Here is a 16,868-nt window from a genome sequence, read left to right as displayed (position 1 = left end):
CCATGGTAACGTTAGCAATGTTTATTTCATTACTAACTTTTATAATGAACATAAAGAACTTTGGGCATAAATATTTGGCAGCAAGAATGAAATTGCCTAACTCTGGTGGCTGCTGTTCTGTTGGCTCCTGGGAGACCACAGTGAAATATAAAAACAAGTAACTACATCTTCATTTGGACTCCATAATTGAAGTATGTTTAATTGGGTGGTTTCCATGTGCCTAATAGTTACATGTGTATTTCTGTCCTTCTTTGTCATGACCAATTGACTAAGAGTGTTAGTTATCTCTAAAATAGGACATGGCTTCTTTTGATATCCCCTCAGTGATTTGCATCAATGAAAAAAGAAATTATTGGTCTAGTTTTATTTTAAAAGTGAAAGAAAAAATTGAGCTACGGGCTGTAGTTTTTTTTTAAAAAATTTCAGGCACTAACACTGAATCACTAGTTCAGTTCCTAGCTGCCCATCCCAGACAAAGGAATATACAAGAGCCTGCTAGAAACTAACCAGCAAATCATTACTGAAAAGGCTCTGCAGACAAAGTACTACATAAAATTGACTAGCATTGGAGTCACACCGAGAAACATCTATGGGGCAAGAGGGTAGGAGTCCTTGCTACATTGGGAATAGTATTAAACAGTATGGTTCACAGGTTATGTGTCAAGGCAGACATGTACTGAGCCCTCCTGAAGTAGGACAAGTCTCCATAGAAGCCTGGAAGGTAATCAAGTGACAGTGTTAACATACTTGAGAAAAAGATAACTGGCAACAGCACTGGTCACCTTAGAATTTCAGAGGTCAACCTTGGAAACCTGTCACTAAGACTCAGCTTCATAAGCATCCCTCTAGAGAGAATGCCAGGAACAGAGGTGATAGAGTAATTAGGATGAATTGAAGCTAGCATTGAATTCCACCAAGGTAAGTTCACATCCACTTTATCCATGCCCACCTTCTGACTCAAATTTGGCAACCCACTTATCTGTCATTGCTAAACATCGAAAATATGGTCCCTTTCAGAATGATGGTACTATATATCTTTTTAAACCAGGATTGATAGCTGTTGATACACCAATAGATCCTATTTTCTGAGCTTCTCAAAACTTTCTAAGATATTATCTTAGAAATTACATCTAAAGTGGATGGATCAATCCCTTCAAGCCACATATGTTGAAATTTTAGTCTAACTCCATGGTAATGTTAGCAATGCTGTAACTTTGTAATTTCTAATGAATATCTTGGGTTAGCAACAAATTTTCTCAAGAAACGCCACCCATGACAACCAAGCTTCTTTTCTCTCCAAGTTTAATACATTTATCCTTTGTCTCTGTTACCCTCATTCTTATCCTCTTGCTTCCCCACCCATCAAAACAATGACCTGACAGGGCCTGGTTTTTGAAGATGGTTGGGATTAGGCAACCATTAAAGAGCACATTTCAAAGAGAAGAGTGATTAAATTGGGTTGGAGGAATAAATAGACCATTACAGTCAGCTTATGCCAGATAAGATGAGACTGAAAATTTATGCTGAATCCAAATCAGGAAGATTTCCAAAGATTAAGGTATCTGGACCTGTATGGTTGACTATCCAAAGTATTTAGAGTTTCTTAAAAGGTGATGACATGGATAAAAGTTGAATATTAGGAAGACTACATATATTAAATATGTCTTATATTTTATATATATAATTATATTATAGATTATATATACTTACATGAAGGAGTCACTCTATAATGTATATTTAGCACAAAAGTGTAAGTTCAGAACTTTGAACTGCAAAGAAGTCATACACTCCTCTTTAGTACATGGAGGTAAGACATTTGGAGGAATATGACTAATGCTTACTCACAAAGAGACAGCTGGGAAGGGGAAGGGAGGGATGTGGTCTATGGGTGAGTAATGGATGGAGGAAGGAAAAGTAGGAAAGGAGATTTCTCAAATTCGTTTGGTACCTTTCCTCATGAGTAGAGTTTGTCTTCCAAGTGACCAATAAGTCAACACTGGCAGCAACTCAGCCACCAGAGCAATATTCAGGAAGCTACTGGAACCACAGAGGAGTTTGAAACAGATGTGTCTAGGTCTCAATGTTAGTCTTCAGAAATGTCTGTAGTCTTCCACCATCTGCCATGAGGAATAGAACATAGGGTGACACATGACAGGGTCAGCATGAAGGGACAAGAACACACCTGCTGAATCATGACAACCATTGGAGACTTTTTTCTGCTATCACAGAATCTAAGAGTGGCTTGATAATCATTCCAGATCCCAAGAATATTTTTATCGGGGCATTTGTTGTTGTTTATAGAACACACAACAACCTCAGAATTCTAGCTTAGGGAGAAACATTTATGTGCGGAGATGAGGGACGTTTGCGTATGTGCATGTGTGTGTGTGTTCTCAATGCAGAGAATGAACACAGAATCACTTGCCTTCTGGTGTGATGGGCCCCCTGAGTTGAATGTTTCAATGATAAAGTTTAGCACTGAAGCTTCCATGTGAGTTGAAGTCCCCTCCCTCCCTTTTTGCTCCAGTTCACTGTTTTGCTTGAATCTGAGTCATAAACTCCTTAAGCTGGCAGGAAGCGAATAGTCGGGTTGGCAGCTCCTTCTCCCCCAAACAGAGGGAGTGTCTTGGCTGACACCTAAGCAACCTTTTCCATCCCAAGTCTCAGTAACAGAACCAATGAACATAGTGGAGAGGAAGGCTGGGCTGCTCTCACAGTGCAGGAGAAAAGAGAAACAATCTGAGGGAAATCCACTAGCTCAAATCATGATTTTTTTTAATGGCTTATGAAATTACCTCAGCCACTCACTAGGCCCTTTGAATACTTCGTGTTTATTCCCTAAAGCTGATCTACAGATTTACTCTATTCTAGCCATAACCCAAACCCACAGGTCTTCCTTCTCCATCAAGCTTCTGACCAACTCTTCCCTAACCATCACCATCCTTCCCTCTATTTCTCTTAAACTGCAGCTATGTTCACATTTTCAGGATTAGTCCTTATTCATGCTCAAAAATTTTAATCTGAAAGAATCTAGGAGCAAAAAAGGAGCTAGTTTAGAGGGAATCAGAAAAACTGGAAGAAAAGTTTGGTTTCGGAAAGTTGTCCAATGTTTAGTACAATGTAGGTGACCCTATGAGCTGTAGTTCAGGAGAAGGGAGGGTGAGGGTCTGAACACCTGGAAGGAGAAAATCTGCCAAAAGAGCTACAAGGTGTTGAAAAGAAATGGCAGAATGTTGGACACAATGCTTACCTCCTTCATAGCTTTTCCTTCAATCAGTCTGGTGCCTAAAGTTTAGGGCTGAGTCTTGGCAAGTTTTCTGCCTATAGACCCCAACAAAAAAGGCTGTCTTACTCCATAGCGTTCCAACATTCTGTATGTTCCTCTCCCAATCTCTCCAACTTCCACTCACCCTCCTCCCATCATTTGTCTTTCTCTGGCTCTCATCCACCTCATCTTAAGCTTCCTCAAACCCCCTTCAGACATGTGGCAAGACTCTTCGGCCCCAGCCCCTGGCCTGTTTTTTACCCGATGTTCCTGTTTCTTCCTTTCTGCAACACTGCCTGATGCCTTCTGCGGGCTCAAACCAGAACTCAGCTGTCAATCAAGTGCTTGACCTGCAGAAGGCAGTCTTTGGCCATCCAATTTAAGGAAAGTAAAAACAAAAAAGAAGTCCCTAAAATAGTTGAAGTAGGTTCTGTTTGGAAAGTTAAAACTGGTGAATGCTGAGTATGTAGAATAACATCTACCACTGTCCTAGAGAGAATTTTGCAAAGCAGCTATATTTTCTATATTAGAAATATATGCAATTTTGTTATGAATTGAGCTCTTTCTTTTCACAGACACTAGCTCTTTGTTTATTTCAGATATGAGCAGCTACACAGCTGCTCCCCAACTCAATATTTGCAGCATATTAGTTATGAGAGATAACATTGAATTATTAATATAAATAATGTGTTAATACTGCCCCACCTGTATGTGTAAGGGTCTTGGAAAATAGTCTCCATACCTAGTTGAAAATGACTTTCAGGATCAAATTTTTATAGAAGAGAAGGGAGCACACACATAGCTGCCAGGCTCAAGTAGGTTCATTGCTCTCTTTCTGGTTGGTTGAGATGAGATGTGTCTTTTACACATCCATTCTGAACATGTGAAAACCAACCTTCTTGCAAATAGATCCATCTGAGAGTACCTCAACCACGCTAAAGCCTCATGGCTTGGTGTTTACAGACCTTATCTGACAGCTTTGGTTTAGAAATATGAAGGACTGGAATCAATCAATCACAGAGCAAAGAACTTAATGAACAAGTCTGATAGGAAACAGAAGACACTGTGACAGCATTTCATTAATTCAGAATTGAGGCAAGACCAAGCTGATGAATAAAATGTGACTTGAAAGAGATCGATGAGAATCTCCTGAGACTCTAAATTCTTACTATAACTAACTCCCTGTCTTGGGTCACCTGAAGCAGGACTAAGTGATTCCTTAAGTCCCGGGGTGTGTGGAAACAATGGGGTACCAACTCAACGATGAAAGTGAAATGTTCCCTGCAGTCCTATGGAGTATTATTCTATGTATCTCTCTGAATTCAGACTCAGAGGATATTCAAGTGGACACAATCCATATACAAATTACAACTCCCAAAATAACCCAATTTCTTGATTTGTATTTTTTTTAATTTTTAAACTCTTCCATAACACTTAAAAAAAAAAAAAAAGTCCATTTCCTGCTCTCATCCACTGAATTCAGCTTGGAAGCAACTCCCGAGATTCCTTTTTACAAAATAGCTAGAGCATATTCCCCTCTAACTGCCTACCTTCCAGACATTTACTCTTATTCCTACCCCTGCCTCTACTCATTGCATTATTGTAAGAATTACTTGCCTGTTTTGCAGTGCTGATCTCCTCTTCTCATTCCTCCAGTGCTGTCTCTCCACAGTAACACTCTGTTGCTCTACCACATATGCCAGGACTGGCCATGCTCCCTTCAGATGGCAGGATCAATGGGACCAGAATGTGCTTTCACACACAGAGATTGTAAGACAATGAACATACATAGAAGCATGGTTTTCATCTATTGGCTTTTAAGTAGAAATAATAAACAAAAAGCATGCAGTCCGCTCCAAAAGGTTTTCCAGATATATGTCCTAAACTTTCATGAATCACTGTGAAGAACTGTATACTGAAGCAGACTACACAGTATTTAGTGAAAATTAAGGCATCGATGTGGATGTTCCTCCAGTACATATTCATCTTTTCTCCAGTTCTCCATCCTTTCCTTCCCTGGTTTCCCTAGATTCTCAGCATCTTCTACTAGGTTATCCAGCAACCTCTGACAGGCTCTCCCATTTTGAACGACAGCCTGGAGACTGGAGGCAGTACATGGAGCAATCACGGGGTTCCCTGTGCTGGCTTCCCATGCCTCATGGTGCCACGTTAACTCATATCTTAAAAAAATATTTTTTCTCTTCTGTGTGACTTTGGTTATTTCAGGTAAGCAGGTTAAGTCCATTTTCATTTATTTCACTTTACCAGAGGAGAATTACTGCAAGGAAAGCTATGAAATCAACAGAGAATCAGAGTCAGACTGCATTTGGTAAATTAAATTGCTAAGGATCCACAGCATCAGATACGTTTTACTGCTTTGGCCATTCAAGCAGGTCTCAGAAAATATCTAATAAACCTCATTCTGCTTTGTACTTTTAAAGCACTGTATGACCTCTTTCGATAGATTAGTTTCTCAAGGTTGTAGTAACAAATAACCATAATGTGACTTATTTAAAGAGCACAAATGTATTCTCTTACAGGTCTGGAAGCTAGAAATTCAAAATCAAAATATCAATTTGTAATTATCTTGAGAGTAAAAATAGACTTACAGAGTACCTAGCCTAACCTTGTACTTTGATCTTAAAGCAAGTGCTATTATAGTGTTTCTGTAAAGTTTAGTTTATTTGTAATGGTGAAGAGACTCTTCTGTAGCGTTTCTTTCTGACACCAGTTTTTCAGACAGCGACTCCTAAAAATAGTGCCTGGTATCGAGTTCTAATGTGACTACAAGTGACACCTCAGAAAGTTTTTCCACTGGTGCAGAAGTTACAATGATGCCAACCTGATGAGATTTCACTATTTTCTATACCACCAGACAAAGAAAAAATGTCCTGTATAATACTGTCTGCTAATATAAGGTGGCATCAATCATAAAATGCCTCTCAGATCTCATAAAGGATAAAAATTTGGAAGATAATTGTCTTAGAACCAGGTATACACGATGCAGGTGTGTGTTTTATATGTGAATAAATGCAAACATGCTCACCTGTGATAACCCTTGATGAAGTTGTTATCTTAAATGTTACCATTTAACCTGTCCAGAATATTTCTCCCACTATCTTATACCGTAATTTTGCTCTAATGCTTGCATCTCAATACTTTTCTCTAAACTCACTGGCCACACTCCAACGTCTGGACCCAATTTATTTTGATTAATAATATTAAAATTTTTTAATGAAAATAACAGAGCCTGGGAGCCTTCAATGCCAAGTGTCATTAATAGGAACCCTCTGACCTATGGTCTTGTAACTTTCATTTGCCCTACCCTTTCCAAAGACTTAGGGGTTCAATCCTGATTTAATTTCACAAAAGACCTCAGCATCCTTCCAGTAAATTCTTTTTTGTGGCTTAAGTCTCCCTGAGTTTATTTGTGTGGCCTGAAACCAAAAGAATCTTAACTCATATAATACCCTAACATTTTTAGAAAGATATGCAAAAAGTTAATACTAATTACCTTTGAGAAATGAGTGGAACTGTGGGTGCTGAAAATGTGGTTGTTAACTTCATGATTAGTGAATAATTTAATGCCATGTCATAATGGTGGCATGACAGTTGAGTCTGAGATATTTGTTTTCATTTTATTTTAAGTTGAGGTAGCATCAGTTTACAACACTGTGTATGATTCAGAGGCATCAGATACCACCATGCCACACCCACCACCAAGGCACCCATAGACCTCCATCAGATTTCACTGTGCTCCCCTCCTTTGTTCTTTCTCCTCCCCTTCTCCTTCTACCATCAGATTTTTATGGTTTTTTACTGGCTTGGTTATGTCTGACCCTTTGTTTCGTTTCTCTATCTTCCACAATCATTGAGACCACCCAATATTTGTCTTTCTCTCTCTGACTTATTTCCCTTAGCATTATCCCCACCAGTTTCATCCATGTTGTTACAAATGGCAAGAATTCATTTCTTTTTATAGATGAATAAGTTGCCATCTTCTTAATCTACTTATCTGTCTTTGGGCACTTAAGGTAATTTCCATAATGTGGCTATTGTAAATAATGTTGCAATGAACATAGGAGGACATCTATCCTTTCAAATGAGTGCTTTTGTGTTCTTTAGGGGATACCTGGGAATGCAATTGCTGGATCATGTGGTAGATCTATTTTTTTTTTTTTTAAACAAAAAACATCCACACTGTTTCCCATAAGGGCTGGACCAGTTTGCATTCCCATCAAGAGTGGATGAGGGTTCCTTCTCCATGGGGAATGCTCACTTTTATATCATGAACATGTATTAACCTGCATACTTTTTCCAGTTCAGTTTGTTTTGCTTTTTTTTAAACTCTCATATGGTAGCATTTTTAATTTTCACAGTTCTCATATTAGGGATGCACAACTGAAGCAAGAATAATTTTGACATTGTCAACCATTTCTCAGTCACCAGATCCAGTAGTCATTTTTTTTTCTTTTCATAGGATAAATATTATATTTATAGGGGCAATAGATAATCATTAATGGAACATCTTGCAATTTGTTCTGACTTCTTTGCTTCAATTTAATGCTCAAAATTAATGCAATGTGAGATTCTTTATGGATAATAATACATTTTGCAAATAATATCAATCTTAGATGTGTTGGTTACGGATAATTTTAAAATTTAATATAAGTTGTCTTACTTGTATTAAATTATCCAGATATTTGAATGAAATCACTGTTACTGAATGAATTGGGAGTTCTGATGGAGCTATGACAAATCTAGAATATTAAATTTTGGTAAGTATGGATAACTGATAAGAGATTTCTTCACTCCTTGTTCTTTTTTCTAAAGAGCTCTATTGGCTGTTCTTAGCCAATTTCATGCTCATATACATTTAGAACAAGTCTCCTTTAAAAACCTTAGAATACTGAAAAATACATAACAATATTCCTTCAGCTCCCACCTCCATTTTTCCTCCACTGTTACTTTAAAAAGAGTAATATTGTCAGAAAGGTCTCACCCTCTGGAGAGGTGAGCACAAGTATAGAGAAATAGATCAGATTAACCGCCTGTGGACATACACTGTCCTGTGAGATGACACATAAAGGCCCTGTCCTGGGAGCAAAAGGTTTCTAGTCCAGAGAGGACTGAGAGGCATCTGGAAACCCGACTGGCATGGAATAATAATTACAAAGTAGAAAACTGCAGTTGTATTTTACCTCACTTAGGATGATGTCATCCTCCTTTAGCAGTTGATTACAAAATAAGAATCAGAGAGGAGGAGTGTGTCAGTGTTCGTCCAGAGCTGTCTTGAAAATCAGAGCACCTCCCAGACTCTGCAGTTCGACACAGGGACCTCATCAGGTGTTTCCTCAGAGCACTAAGCTCAGGGTCACAGACAGAAAGGAAGGAGGAAGAGACATGTGGAAGGAGAGAAACATGAAGGAAAGAGAACGAAAGGGGCAGAACTAGGGACAAAGAAAGAGGAGAAGCATGGGGAAACTCCCTCCCCCCCCCATTAAAACATATTTTGGCTACTCAAAACATTAGAATATTTGGGGTAATATAACAGAAACAGGTTTCAGGGACTCCACCCCCACTCCAGGTACTGGAACTACAAATCCCATCAATACCAAGGAGAAGCATGCTGGGACATGAGGGTGGACCTGAGCAGCCAGGTTAGGATAAAACCGGACATGTGGGCTCTGGTTGGCCTAGTGGTTCCCGGCTGGTCATTTCGCTCTTGATCAGCTTTCAGTGTGCTGTTGGAGTCCAAGTCAACAGAACTGATAGGACGCTCTAGTTAACTTGTATTTCTCTCTCTTTCCCTGGGTGGTTCCTTTACCTTTGTCCTTGTAAATAAACCCGTTATCAAACCTTTTTGTGCGTGTCCGCGGTATGACCAACTCTTATGCACAAGGGTGAGGACACACAGACAGGCAAACCAGTTCACATCGGAGTGCCCTGTAACAGTTAGATGGATTTGAAGATTGGAACTTCTTCCCATTGTCTATTGTAACAGCATTTGAATTCATTTTTCCCTGAATTGACATTGCTTCAGAGTGTGATGTGACATACTGTAGTTACTAGCCCTCTCCTGCTAATATTCACAGCTAGCCCTCCCCCTCCTTTAACATAAAGTGATTGCCCAGTTTAGTTTGCCTTACTTGCCTCAGGAGTTTCACTTCTGGTGACATCCTCCCCAGTGCTCTAGCATTTTGTGGATGCTTGCAGTTGCCAGAAATGTGCTCTGTATGCTGGAATGTTATGCCCACTTTTCAACCCCCAAATATCACCACTTCTTTTTTCTTGCTTCTATGCTTTTTCAACCAGTAAGACTCTACACAAACAATTATTCTGGATGATCGTCCATCAGTGAAAAAGTCATTAAGAGTCTATTGGCATTTATCTGAGTATATCCCTCTCTACCATCCAAATACTGAGCTCCTAAATAGCAAATACCTTTACGTTCACTTGTGCAAACCTGCCCTTAACACATATCATAATAGACTCAGAATAGTACTTCAATTAACTAATGATGCAATAAAACTCTTTACAGTAAAACTTATCAAAGACATGGAAGTTATTTTTTTAAGATTACTGCTGAACTTTATAAGGTCCTGTTGCACTGGTTGTTAGTTTGTAGAAAATGGATGGCAGTGTGTGTGATATCTGCCCATGGCTGTACGAGAATTATATAAAACCCAGTAAGTCAAATTCTCATTTGGACTTAATTTAACATTTTACTGATTCCCTCATTTACTAATGGTTTTAACATGTATTTGTTTTCTATTTGCATGAGTCATGATTATACCTTCTGGAAAAATGTGCTTTAACACTCTTACACTCTTACACCTTCATTTAATGTGTCTGTCTATAATCTAGCAAATAGCACAGGTTGAGTGTGTGCTGATAGAATGTAGTGAATGTTTTCTTTTCAAAAACGTCACAGAACAAATTTAAAGTAATATGAAAGTAAAATGAATATATCTGTTAAAATAATATCACTAAATGAAAATACCAACAGAATAATACAGTAGAGCCCTTTAAAGCAGATGTTATGTACATAGGTAATATATGCACATATGCATATGTATGTGTTAAAATGTGACTAATATATTATAGCCAATATATTTTTCCATAAGGCAATTCTGAGTTTATAGCTTCTGCATCACGAATATGTATCACACTCTATTAAGCATGCAGTCATAAGGACACAATGTTAGCTGTGTTGCTTAACTTTTTTAATCACTGTTACTCACACTTGCCTGTTATGTACCTTTCCATCATTCTTCCAACCTAAAGCGCATGTATCATCCCTTCTTCCCCAGACATGGTACCACTCATTCAAGTGGAAATAGGAACTTTTCCCCATAAAATGAGCTGAACAGACCACATTAAGTAAGAGCTTCCGAATCTAATAGTCCCTTAGTCATTGTCAACTGACGATGACCCATGAAATGACTGTCCAGGTAGCTGGGCCAACCATCTCAAAGGAAGAGTTTCCTAAGCCAATACAACATTCAATGATCCACAGAAGGAGTCCTCTGCCATCCCACCCCCAAACACGTACACCCAACGAGATGTGTACATTTAATAGATTTGCCCACACCATTCTCTAGAGTGGAAATAGCTCTCACTTTCTCAAACTCAAGTACCCCAGCTTTACTCTCCATCCACAAAGACAAGATATGGCCCCAAGAACCACTGGCTCGTGGCCTATGCAGTGTTTCAGGGAATTGTGTACACTTCAAAGAATTGGGGGTACACCCTCCTCTAAGACTGAAGTCCACATTTCCTCTAAGAGAATGACATTACACTGTAACTAGTCAAACTCTCAGATTTAAAAAAAAAAAAAAAGAGCCACATAAATTCTTTAGATACATATTACACGTATCTAGGATTTTATTCTGTTTCCCCCCTCTCTTAGCTGGCATTCCTGGGAAGTGGAAAAAAATCAAAGACATTCCACACAACAGTCCACATTGAAGTATGTTTAAGTGTCAGATTAAAACTAACAAAAGACAGGAAGCAGGGACTTAAGACCTTACTCAGTCCTGAACTCACCCTATTGTGCCTAGGTACCAAAGGGTCAGGAAAGAAATCTTAGGTTCAGAATTAGCCACTTCTGTTTCCTTTCACTGCTAAGATATTGAACTTCAAAAATATTACATTGACAAGAAATCCCCAAGTGCCCATAACCCATACAGGGTGGTAATCTGTGCATATCTCTAGCTTTGAAAGGCACATTTCAACTGTATTATACCTTTGCAAAATTAGAAAAACATCTGTTCCCTTTGGTAAATCCCCTTTCTTATGTCTCTATTTTCTGCCTTTCCCTTTCACAATCCAGAAATAAATGAAAAGGAAAAGTAAAGATACCAGTGGTAGGAAAAAGTAGGGATTTCTTATCAGATAATGACCAGCAGCTTATTTTTAATTTTCTTGCTTTCAAGTTTAAGTGTCTAGCTCAAGATAGCATGAATACCAGGTGTGATTCTGATTCCTGATCATTCTCCAAATATTCCCTATAGTAAAAATTCTAAAATGTCTAAAGCTTTCTGCAGGTAGGAAACCCCACCTTCTCTGTAAACATAGACTGCACTTGGGGAATCTCACATTTTTGCCTAGAGTTTTCTAACCTCATTGCTGAGATAGACGACTCAGTTACAAATATGAGTCCATAACTTGAAAGTGGGAATATACTTTGCTTTGCATAATAATTAAGCATAGTAAACTTCCCATGATCCATATGTTGCTGACAAAATTGAAGATTAGCTGGGGTTAATTATCCAAAGTACCACATAAAAACAACAAGCATACTTTGGGGTCCCTGAAATTCTGTTTCTTGGATGCTCTTCATGTCCTTCATCTTAACGCAGACCTCAAAGCATATCTATCTTTCCAGGTCTGAGGAACCATAGATGCTTGAGGGTAATTGCTAATAAAGCTCTCAGGTACACTGCAGAGCAAGCCTGGACCCTGAGGCCAGAGTCCCAGGGCCAATTCTCCTTTTTGAATATTTATATCAATTTGTTTCTTTTTCCAATAGACCAAAAACATGAATAAACTGCTACTACTCTTTCAGCTAAAAATCACAAAGTCAACAGGCCACTATAAACCAGAGACATTCTTTGGGGGTGGTGGGGAGAGGAATTGGATCAAAACAGGGGTGGGAAACACATAAGCAACAATGGTGATGGTACATGGGTGAATGTGTGGTGCTAATTTCTTGGGGACCATACACAAGCTGATAAAGCTTGAAAATGAAGTGATGTAAAAAATATACAAACTTTAGAAGTAAATTAAATAAAAAATCACAAGGCCCCTCATCACGTGCAATAACTACAGAAGCAATACGGGCTACATTTGGAACAAACACAAAGTTTAAATAAGAAATAAACTAGTGCCTTTATGGGAGTAGTGGAGGGGTGCAGTTTAAAGTTTAAAATTGTTTCCCTCTTGGTAGCTAACAGCTCCCTTCCCCTATCCCCACACACAAGGGCATAGCCTTCATTTTCAATTAAAACATGATACAAGGGAGGGCTGGACATTAAGGAAAACATTTTATTTTATTTGAAAGAAATAACTCAGTGCTCTTAGGCGATCTTAAGGGCCACAAGAAAGGAAATAGTTAAAGGTAGAGAATATCACTCGAAATAAATTTTGTGAGTGATAGAGGAAGAACAAGTACTAAATTGGACTGAGCAGTTTAGATGGTTAAAGTGGTGCCCCTGCCAGATAAAGAAGATTATGGAGTCTCTAAAGAAAAGTTGTATGTGTGAAAAGTCACTTGTTCAAGCATTTGTACTTAAGGGTCAGTGGAGAGATGGAAAGCTTTGAGTTGGTCAATGTCTGACTGAAGTGAATTTTAGGAAAAACCTTCAGAATCTGGCTGTTTGATAGGTTTGAGGAACTTTGGAAGAAACAGGTAGACCAGATCTTTGAGAGGTAATATATGTTTAAATTGTCCGAAACAAATGAGATAAACATGAAATATTATTGAGGCAAAATGAATAGACTTCTGAAATTTATCAAATGGAGAAAATTTCACACCAGTTGAGACAGATAAGCTTTCTGAATAACTGAGTGATACATACTATTAGCAGCATTTCTGGGGAAAACTGAGACCAAAAGGTTAAGAATTATGCTCAAGTATATCAACTAATCACATTATGGCCTTCATAACAATGTGACCATATTTCAATGTGATGGAGGTGGTAAAGGAGATGTTTACAGGTTACTGAGAGCATAGGGATGGGCTCTATCTTTTCAGGGTGCACCAAGACTTTGGAACATAAATCTGAAGATGTGCCTTTGAGTCCTATCCATTCAATCTCTAGCTTTACTACCTGTGGCGAATACTTGTCTTTTTATGTACTCAGTTACAGTTTTTGAATTAAATAGACACCTTCTTTCATTACTGCAACTCCCTCTCCTTAGCAAAAGCTCTTCACATCTTGCTACTTGAGAAATCCTTTGTTATACCCAGGTACTAGTGGCTCAATGGGTTAGGATGCAGCACTGCAAAGTGCCGCAGCTGCTTCAGTGCAAGTTCGATTCCCCGCCCTTATGGTCACCCACATGGTGCAGCAGACCTCTCCTGTCTCACCCACTGTGCCCCTCAGCAGTGTACTTCGTCAATCTGCCTGCTCTGCTTCCCACTCTGTCTCTGGTGAAGCCTCTCACTGCCCCTAGGCCTCTGGCCTGTACCCCAGTTCTTATGCATAAATAAATAAATCTTAAAAAAAAAAAAAGAATAGGACACTCTTTAAACACACACACACATACACATATCTATCTATATATATTTTAAAAATAACCCCCAAAAGCTATATCCAACACCCATCACCTGTCTTTTTCCTGCTTTTGGCAAATACTTCTTCCTTCTTCTTTAATACCTTCCAGCCAAAGTGTAACCATGTAGTACAGAAGCATAATCAATTGAAATGGAGATCAAGAAAGCTTTACTCTTATGGTTAAAAAAGAAAAAAGGGAGGGGGGACAGCTATTAAATCTTTTTGCTCTTTCTACTCTTCTTTCAAACTTTGTTGGACACCATTAAGATTTTGGAGATAAACCTGCTATTTTGCAAACATATAGTTACCAATGACAGAATGAAAGCCCACTGATTGGCAGTGCAGATTTGGTAAATGAATTCTTATGTTGTTTTGAAGCATGACACCAGCTTTGTACCTAACTTTACCCTGTTTATTCTATAAGAACAATAAATTTCTGCTTCCCAAGACTCTGTGATCCAATGTTTTTTCTTTCCTAACTAAAAGCACACAAATCAATAAGACTTCTATCAGTTAGCAACTGCTGAGTAACAGACAATCCCATTCATCTAGATTCACTAACAGTTCTGTTGATCTGACTCAGATTTCTATTGTGCTGAGCTCTCTTAAGCCTCTAGAGGCACAGGCAGACTGGGTCTTCCAGGTATGCTTTTGCTAAGACCATTGTTCTCTGCTTCATCTTATGTCCCATCTTCTACCTGGCTTGCCCAGGCATTTCCATATGTGATTAGCAGGGCTGTGAAAGGAAGTATATATATTCCTCTTAGCATTATACCCTCTATGTTCACTCTTACTATTCCAAGTGATGGTTCTTCAGCATTTTTGATAGCTAAATAGTATCCCATTGTGTATATATACCATATTTTATTTACTGAATTATCTGGGCTCTTAAATTGGTTCTAACTTTTAGCAATTGTGAAGCGTGCTGCGATGCACATATGGATGCTTATATAGATCTCTATAAATCATCCAAGATATCTACTGAAAACAGTGATAATACTTATACTGATGCAAGAGAAGGAGTAAATAATTGGAGGCATTGTTATACTAAATCTATCATACAATTAGGATATGAGAGTTTATGGGTTGGAATTGTCAGACTATTTGTAATTCCTATATAAGAAGGGTATTTTTTTTTATCCAAATATTTGCTCTGTTTAATTTACAGGGCTGTTGAAAGAACTCTTTGTTTCTGCTTCAACCATAGATTAAAGGGGAAGGCTTTGGAGAGACAAAGAAACAAATGCTTTACCACAAAATGAATTGCTGCTGGTATAATTAGATATTTGGATGCACACTTAAAGGGCAAGATTTTTACTCATCACTTGGACTAGAAGGAAGGAAGCAATTGAAAGAAGAACTTCAGTTCCCAGTTGATGTCTATAAGTTGAACACAGAGCAGTCTTTATCTTTGCCATTCACTAATGACTACATTACTAGTGGGCAGCATATTTTATTTCAGTCATCTTTTTGGATAATACTAATCTTTGCTTGATCTATATAGGACATCACAGATCATTTTAAGCAAACTAAAAAAATACTTGTGAGATATTTTGGAAAGGAATGTTCCTCACATTGGTCTTTAGGGCTAACCAACCATCTCAAAAAAAAAAAAAAAAATCAGTGAACCTTTTCACCCCCAATACATGAAATGTCAAAACTGGCAATCTCCACACTAAATAGTTCTCAGGCATGGTCATACTACATCCTCCTGACTACCCCCTTCTAACTGGAGACATGTGACTGGTTCTTATGGGGGTTATCCATTTTGATTTAATGCAAGGCTCTAAAACCTACAGACATTGGCCTGATTTGGCTTACCACCAGTTTTTATAAGTAGATTTTTAGTAATGTAGACACCTTCATTCATTCCCATGTTGCACGATTGCTTTCACATATGATAACAGAATTGACTATGTTGCCTATAGAGTCTAAAATATGTACTAGCTGCCCTGTTTATAGAAAAAGTGTGCCAGCCCTTGATTTAAAACATCTTGAAAGTGTATGGCTATTCTGCTTTCTATTTTACTTACAAGCAGGACTTGACTTTTCAGAAGCACATGGGTCCCTGAATGATTACATGGTGTTGAAGCTCCTATCTAAACATCCAACTCAGCCCCACACCTTTGAAATCCACATTGGTGCATGCCATATAGGTAGATAATAAAGCTTCAGTGTATTAAGGTGCTGAGATTTAGGGGTTATTTTTCATATCAGCTAACACTACTTACCTTGACTGATAAGAAAAAAAAAAAACAGTATCATGTACAAATAAATTTGATTAATAAAAGCAAAGAAAAATAAGGGTATAGATATAATATCTACATCAAAAATTGGAAAAGACAGGGATGCTTGTGATATCCCCTATACTGAGATGAGATAAACTGGCAGAGAACAGCAGAGACAAAGTCCAGCACAGAACTAAAGATCTTCCCTGAGGAAAATTGGAGGCTCAATATCACCCTGCTGGCTTGTCACTAGAGCCTGCCTGATTTTTAAAAGTATTATTAATGACTGCCTTTGTTAAATGTGACCATCCCTTCATAGCAGGAGTATAAAAGATCAGGGGAGAAAATAATAATAATAATGAACAAATATCTCCCAGAGGCATTTTATGGGGGTGGAATAGGGAATGGGATCAAAAATGGGGGGGGGGTGCACTGGACTATGGTGATGGCACATGGGTGATTCAGTGTTGGGAAGCCCACAGGGATTACAATTGAGATGGAAAAGGGCACAAAATGATGTAAAAATAAACTATAATATTATTATTATTTTTTATGTGACCATCCCAACTGTGAAAGCTCACTAGTTACTCCAGT

Source organism: Condylura cristata, unplaced genomic scaffold (assembly GCF_000260355.1).
Source record: "Condylura cristata isolate star-nosed mole 26May11 unplaced genomic scaffold, ConCri1.0 scaffold00022, whole genome shotgun sequence".
In the NCBI taxonomy this organism is placed as follows: Eukaryota; Metazoa; Chordata; class Mammalia; order Eulipotyphla; family Talpidae; genus Condylura; species Condylura cristata.
Note: the sequence above shows the minus strand (reverse complement) of the source record.